Here is an 8,200-nt window from a genome sequence, read left to right on the forward strand (position 1 = left end):
AACTCGACCTAAACATTAGACCCTTTTATCCTTCCTCTGTTCCTCCATCTCCGGTGAATATGCACAGACGGATAAGCAAACAAGGCAAACACAGGTAATTTACAAGTAATACAAATAACAATTATAACAAGTAGCAGATTATAATCACGTAGGCAATCCTGAACAATTCACAAGCGAGCAATTCAAACAATATCCACTTGATGCATGCCTGTCCTATGGCTGTTGATATCAACTATCGGTTATGTAGCCATCCTGACATGTTCTCAGGCTCAAAATACACCATGGGGAGAATCCCCAAGCTGACATGGAAAAAAGATCATCCCAAGCTCAATAACATCCATGGGAAGAGTCCCAAGCTGACATTGTAACGACCAATTTTCAGTACGCCTAGGACATACCAGAAACTGAGTGCTACCAATTTGTCATCCTAATTATTATCTATTATTTATTATATGAGCCTGATTCGTTGTTAAAAGCGTAGTTAGTTAGCGAGGTACTTTTTTTTTGCTAAAAACGTTTGGATTAATAAACATAATCATTTATAATCAATTCACAAATAAAAATAGATAAAATAGTTATAAACAATCACACATAAATACATCACAAGCAGCTAACAACATTCAGTGATCCAGCCTTTATTAGAGTATAGACTTTTAGTTAGAACACCCCTAGATATAGCTAGATAATAACTATATACATGTACATACATACAACATCCCAGGTCCTGACCTGTTCAAGTGGTCCCTAAGCTGGCACCCAGACTAGCCTAGACTCTATTCTCACCTAGTCCCTCTAAACTACTAAAGCGAGGGAAAGTACGTTCTAAGTCTTCAAAACTTAAGTCAGGTGTATAACTACTAAAACTAGGTGTATCGGAACACTTGTAAAAACATCTCTAAAAATTATTTTCTGAGCTACTAGCATAAATGACACTAGTAACATATTTATTATGAGAATAAAACATGTATAATGAGGCCTTAGCATTGCTAAAGTCATCAGAGAGTGCTGGTGCTAAGCTGCACCAGTAAACCGTAAACCCGGTTAAACCAATTTTCTGTTTTTAACTAAAATAGACCAGGTAACCTTATAATATCATTCAAGAAGCTTCTAATACTCATATAATGATGATATTATCCTATTATCTCTCTTATATCATAAATCGAGTCCGGTTTGTCAAACTGAGACTATTTACGAAAAACCGAATCAAGACTCCTAACCGATACGGTTCAAAAACTAGGTTCTTCGTGACTGCGTTATCGAGCTTGCCTCATAAAAGGTTCTAGCTTAAAGATGATATAATGACAATGACGATTGAGATACTTGATGATATATCAGAACTTCTCCCCTTATTGATCCTTCGGAGTTCTCCGTACTTTCAGAAAAGATCTCGCGTACTCGAAAACCGGGGTTGTTACAGACATGGGGAGAAGAGACACCCCCAAGCTGACATGGGGAAATAATACCCCAAGCTAACATGGGGAAATAACACTCCCAAGCTCAATATTTTTCACGGGAAAAATTTCCAGCTGATGTGGGAGGGACAGTACCCCAAGCTCAAAATACTCAACCTTTAACTCACATATGCGTCTCCGGCATACTCACGACATTACCGCACTTCCTCAACAAATCATAATCACTTACCCATTAATAATATGTTCAATTATTCTCAATTAATTAATACCAACAATTCTCAATTTCTTATATTACTTTCTTACTTGCCACATACATTTCATATTACTTGTAGAAAATCAATCATTCAAGCCTTAACATCAGAACTCTTTCATATGTGCACCTCCTTTTTATACAATTAATCATTTTTAACATTTACTTCATTTCCAAGTTATCTCTATCTCCTAGCTCCAGCTTATAACTAAGCTTATCATTATGTCCTAGGGCTAAAAGGGTAAAAATAGAGGTTTGGAGGTTCAAAATTGAGCTTTAAAACACAAAATACTTTTGCTGAAAACAGGGGAGTCACGCGTACGTGTGGGTGGTACACGAAATTGTAAATCACACTTTTCACAACTCTGCACAACTAACCAACAAGTAAGAGTCGATCCCACGAAGATTGTCGGCTTGATGCAAGCTATGGTTATCTTGTAACGCTTAGTCAGGAGATCTGATGATTGGACTTTTGTGTGGTTTAGAATTCACAATAAATTCTCGTTGTAAAGTATAGTTCCTAAACTAACAATAATCCTTTCATACAAAAATTTGTTTGTCACTAAAACAAACCCCTAAAATCTATAAACTGAAGTATTTGTAACAAAGTGTCTTGTTATTGTTATAAGGTATGTTTGGAGTTTTTGAGGTTTTAGACATGAAACGTAAATGGCAAAGGAAATTAAACTAACAACTAGAAAAGCTCTTGGCAAGATATGAGAACTAGAAGTCCTATCCTAGTTATCCTCCTCAATTGTGACCACAATTGTCCATTGCTACCACTTAGTTAACCTCTAACCATGGAGGAAAGTCAAGTGGATAAATCAACTTGATTCCACAAGTCCTAGCCAACTCCCAAGGGAAAGACTAGCGTTAGTGGTATCCAAATTAATTAGCAACTTCTAATTATCAATCAACAAAGGAATTAGATAACTCAAGCGTCACTAATTACTCTACCTAGGCCAAGAGGAACAAAATCTACACTAAAGCTAAAAGAAGCATTTTATCAAACACATAAGAGGCATAAAAGGAATCATATGAAATCTACAACAAGAATGAAATCTAACAACAATTATTGCAAGAAATTAACAACAACAATCAAAAGAAACACAATTATTATGAATTACCTCAACTTGAATTGAAAGAAAAGAGAAGGAGGAAGAGTAGATCTACAACAAAGTATAGAAGCAACATAAAGAAAATTACAACAAAAGAATAGAAGAAGATGATTGCAACAACAAAGAATTAAGAAGCAAAAGTAAAGGGAAGCATGAACTAAAACCTAGATCTAAGATCTAAACCTAATCCTAATTCCTAATCCTAGAGAGAAGTGAGAGCTTCTCTCTCTAAAACTACTCTAAACTAATCCTAATGAGTGTAAATGATGCTAAGTGTTGATTCCCTTCAATCCTTGGTCCTTTAAATGCATTTTGGCACCAAAGTTGGTTGCAAATTGGGCCCCACAGCTCCTTAAAATCGCTGGGCACATTTTCTATTAAAATATCATGTGTGGCCACTGACGCGTATGCGTACAGTGCGTGTACGCGTCCCTTGCGTTTTTGCGATCCATTCGTGCGCGTACGGTGTGCGTGCGCGTGGATGAAGATATCCAAATCTTTGGCTTTTTCATGTGTTCTCCACTTTGCATGCTTTCCTCTCCATTCCCTTGATCCATTCCTATCCCTTTTCAACCTGAAATTACTTAACAAACAGATCAAGGCATCTAGTGGAATCAAAGGTGAATTAAATTTAGCTAATTAAGGACTAGAAAGCATGTTTTCACACTTAAGCACAAATTGGGAGATAATCATGAAACCATGCTATTTCATTGGATAAATGTGGGTTAAAAGGTTATAAAATTATCTAAATTCAACACAAGATAAACCCTCCAAATGGGGTTTATCAAAATCAGTGATAAAAATGATTTTTGTTTATGAAAAGTAAATAACATAAAATAAATGGTACTTGTGATTCAGTAATGAGAAACAGGTTGAGGTTCTGGAGATGTTCTGTCATCTGAATCTCTGCTTTCCTACTGTCTTCTTCTCTAAACACGCATGGCCTCCTTCCATGGCAGGCTGTATGATCCTCTCGGATGAAAAATACCAGGCGATGTCACCGCACGGCTAATCATCTGTCGGTTCTCACTAGCGTCGGAATAGGGCCATTATCCTTTTGCACACTGTCACTGCGCCCAACATTCGCAAGTTTGAAGCTCATCACAGTCATCCCCTTCTAGATCCTACTCGGGATACCACAAACAAGGTTTAGACTTTCCAGATCTCAGGAATGCTGTCAATTGGTTCTAGCCTCTACCACGAAGGTTCTGATCTCATGGATTCGGTCCGTGGATCAGAGACCCAAGAGATACGCACTCAAGCTGTCGCCCAATGACTACGTTGAGCTCAGATAGAACAAGAGTAGTTGTCAGACATGCGTTCATAGATTTGAGAATAATGATGAGTGTCACGGATCATCATCTTCTCTAGATTGAAGTACGAATGAGTATCTTAGAATAGAATCAAGCGTGATTGAATAGAAAATAGTAGTAATTGCATTAATCCATTGAAACACAGCAGAGCTCCTCACCCCACCTATGGGGTTTAGAGACTCATGCCGTCAGAAATACAATATGAAGTGTAAAAATGTCATGAGGTTCAAAATGAATCTCTAAAAGTAGTTTTTATACTTAAATTAGTAACTTAGGTTTACAGAAAATGAGTAACTAAGTGCAGATAGTGAAAAATTCCTCTTTCGGGACCCACTTGGTGCATGCCTGGGCTGAGCTTTCAAGCTTTCACGTGCATATGCCCAAAGTTGGCGTTAAACGCCACACTGGGTGCCAGAATGGGTGCCAGTTCTGGCGTTTTACGCCAGAAAGTTTTAGGCTGACCTTGGACGCCAGTTTGGGCCATCAATTCTCAGGAAAAGTGTGGACTATTATATATTTCTGGAAAGCCCTGGATGTCTATTTTCCAACGCAATTGAGAGCGCATCAATTGGGCTTCTGTATTTCGAGAAAATCTATTTCGAGTGCAGGAGGGTCAGAATCCAACAGCATCTGTAGTCCTTTTTCAGTCTCTGAATCAGATTTTTTCTCAGGTCCCTCAATTTCAGCCAGAAAATACCTAAAATTATAGAAAAATACACAAACTCATAGTAAAGTCCAGAAATGTGATTTTTGAATAAAAACTAATTAAAATATAACAAAAAGTGACTAAAACACACTAAAAACTAAGTAAAAATAATGCCAAAATTGGATATAAATTATCCGCTCATCACAACACCAAACTTAAATTGTTGCTTGTCCCCAAGCAACTAAAAACAAGATAGGATAAAAATAAGAGAATATACAATGAATTTCAAAATTATCAATGAAGATTAGCCTCAATTAGATGAGCGGGACTTGTAGCTTCCTGCTTCTGAACAGTTTTGGCATCTCACTTTATCCTTTGAAGTTCAGAATGATTGGCATCTATAGGAACTCAGAATTCAGATAGTATTATTGATTCTCCTAGTTCAGTATGTTGATCCTTGAACACAGCTACTTTATGAGTCTTGGCCGTGACCCTAAGCATTTTGTTTTCCAGTATTACCACCGGATACATAAATGCCAAAGACACATAACTGGGTGAACCTTTTCAGATTGTGACTCAGCTTTGCTAGAGTCCCCAGTTAGAGGTGTCCAGAGCTCTTAAGCACACTCTTTTTACTTTGGACCACGACTTTAACTGCTCAGTCTCAAGCTTTTCACTTGACACCTTCATGCCACAAGCACATGGTTAGGGACAGCTTGGTTTAGCCGCTTAAGCCAAGAGTTTATTCCTTTGGGCCCTCCTATCCATTGATGCTCAAAGCCTTGGATCCTTTTTACCCTTGCCTTTTGGTTAAAAGAGCTATTGGCTTTTTCTGCTTGCTTTTTTTTTTTTTGCAGGCTTCTTTTTCACTGCTTTTTCTTGCTTCAAGAATCAATTTCATGATTTTTCAAATTATCAATAACATTTCTCCTTTTTCATTATTCTTTCAAGAGCCAACAATTTTAACATTCATGAATAACAAAATAAAAAATATGCACTGTTCAAGCATTCATTCAGAAAACAAAAATTATTACCACCACATCAAAATAATTAAGCTAACTTCAAGATAAAATTCGAAACCATGTACTTCTTGTTCTTTTGCAAATAAAAAAATTTTTTATTTAAGAAAGGTGAGGGATTCATGGAATTTATTCATAACCTTAAGACATGAACTGTAAACACTAATGACCAAGTAAAAAAATAGAAAAAAAACATAAAGGTAAATGACTCTACTACTAAGGCTCATGTAACTCTTAAAATAGATCTCTAATAACAAAAGTTATCACAGAGTTAGGACTCAACAACCAGTATTTGGAGAGGCAAGTGCTCCTTCAATTTGTGGGATGCCTGGCTCTTCAAGAGATAGCTTCTGGCGCTTTAACTCCTGTATCTCATGCCCTTGTTTCTTTTATTCTATGAGCAGTTTGCAAAGCATACTATTTTGATTCTGTTGCTCCTCTTTGAGTTGATTCACAGCTTCTTGCAGCTTGGTGACAGATTGAATAGCAGATTCAAAATAGGGGATGGGAAGTCCTGGCTAATCCTGAGAAAGAAAGAAGATATATGTTGGAAGAAGTCCTGGCTAATCCTCAAAAATCACACCAAACTTAGTGCTTTACTTGCCCTCAAGCAAAATAGAAAGAAAGAAGATGAATAGATGGAGAGAAGGATTCCAATGATGAACCAAAGGTGGTGGCCGGATTTATAAATAAAGGGGAGGGAGGAAATGGGTTCGAAAATTTAAAAAGAAAAAGATATGATTGAAAGATATGATTGAAAAAAAGATAAACATGATATGAAAAAGATGAGATTCTTTTTAAAAATTTAAAAGATAAGAAAAAAATATAAGGGAGTTAAATCTAAATTTTGTTTATGCTTCTAGAAAATAAAAGATAATATGAATTAGTAAAAAAAAGGATTTGAAAAGGATTTAGAAAGATGAATGAATTTTTGAAAAAGAATTGAAAAGAATTGGAGAAGAATTAAAAAGATTTTATGAGATTATTAATTTTTGAGAATTGAACTTGAAAAATGAATGTTTGTGCTAATTTGATGCAGAAAATTTTGAATTAAAACATGAAAATTAGAAAAAATTTGAATTGAAAACGAAATTACCTCTCTTCTAGCTGTTCTGGCGTTTAACGCCCATCTGGTGGCCATTTTGGGCGTTTAACGCCCAGCCAGGTACCCTGGCTGGCGTTAAACGCCAGAAATCCTTCTTCACTGGGTGTTTTTCTGAACGCCCAGAATGCTACCTATTCTGGCGTTTAATGCCCAGAATGTTACCTTCACTGGCGTTAAATGCCCAGAATGGTAGCCATTCTGGCGTTTAACGCCCAGATTGCCTCTTTACTGGCATTTTGATGCCAGTGAGCTCCTTTTCTCTGTGATTTCTCTGCTTTATGTCTTGAACCTCCATTTTCCTGACTTATTCACTGAAAATATATTAATTAACAAGGAAAACAAAATTAAAGAGACTTATCTAACTGTTACAAACATCTAATTATTGATAATGGCTGGGTTGCCTCCTAGCAAGCGCTTCTTTACTGGCTTTAGCTGGACTTTACTGAGCTTTTAACTTAGTCTCAGCTTTGAGCATTCTTGCTCAACATTGCATTCAAGATAATGTTTGATTCTTTGTCTATTAACAATGAACTTTTTGTCAAAATCAATATCTTGAAGTTCTACATAGCCATATGGTGATACACTTGTAATCACATATGGGCCCCTCCACCGGGACTTCAATTTCTCGAGGAACAATCTGAGCCTAGAGTTAAACAGCAGGACCTTCTGTCCTGTCTCAAAGACTCTAGATGACAGCCTTTTGTCATGCCATATTTTTGCTTTCTCCTTAAAAATTTTGGCATTTTCGAAAGCATTGAGTCTGAATTCTTCCAGCTCATTTAACTGGAGTAATCTCCTTTCTCCAGCTACCTTAGTATCAAGGTTTAAGAACCTGGTTGCCCAGTAGGCCTTGTGTTCCAGTTCCACTGGCAGATGACAGGCTTTTCCATACACAAGCTGGTATGGAGAGGTCCCTATAGGAGCCTTGAATGCTGTTCTGTATGCCCACAGAGCATCATCCAGACCTCTTGCCCAATCTTTTCTACGGGCATTTACAGTCCACTCCAGGATTCATTTTAGTTCTCTATTTGAGACTTCAGCCTGCCCATTTGTCTGTGGATGATATGGAGTTGCCACTTTATGTTTAATTCCATATCGAACCAGAGCAGAGTCAAGCTGTTTATTGCGGAAATGAGTGCCTCCATCGCTGATCAGTATCCTAGGGACACCAAACCTGCTGAAGATATGCTTCTAGAGGAACTTCATCACTGTCTTAGTATCATTAGTGGGTGTTGCAATTGCCTCTACCCATTTAGATACATAGTCTATTGCCACCAGAATATAAGTGTTTGAGTATGATGGTGGGAAAGGCCCCATGAACTCAATACCCCATACAT

Source organism: Arachis ipaensis, chromosome B7 (assembly GCF_059453495.1).
Source record: "Arachis ipaensis isolate K30076 ecotype BB chromosome B7, ASM5945349v1, whole genome shotgun sequence".
In the NCBI taxonomy this organism is placed as follows: domain Eukaryota; kingdom Viridiplantae; phylum Streptophyta; class Magnoliopsida; order Fabales; family Fabaceae; genus Arachis; species Arachis ipaensis.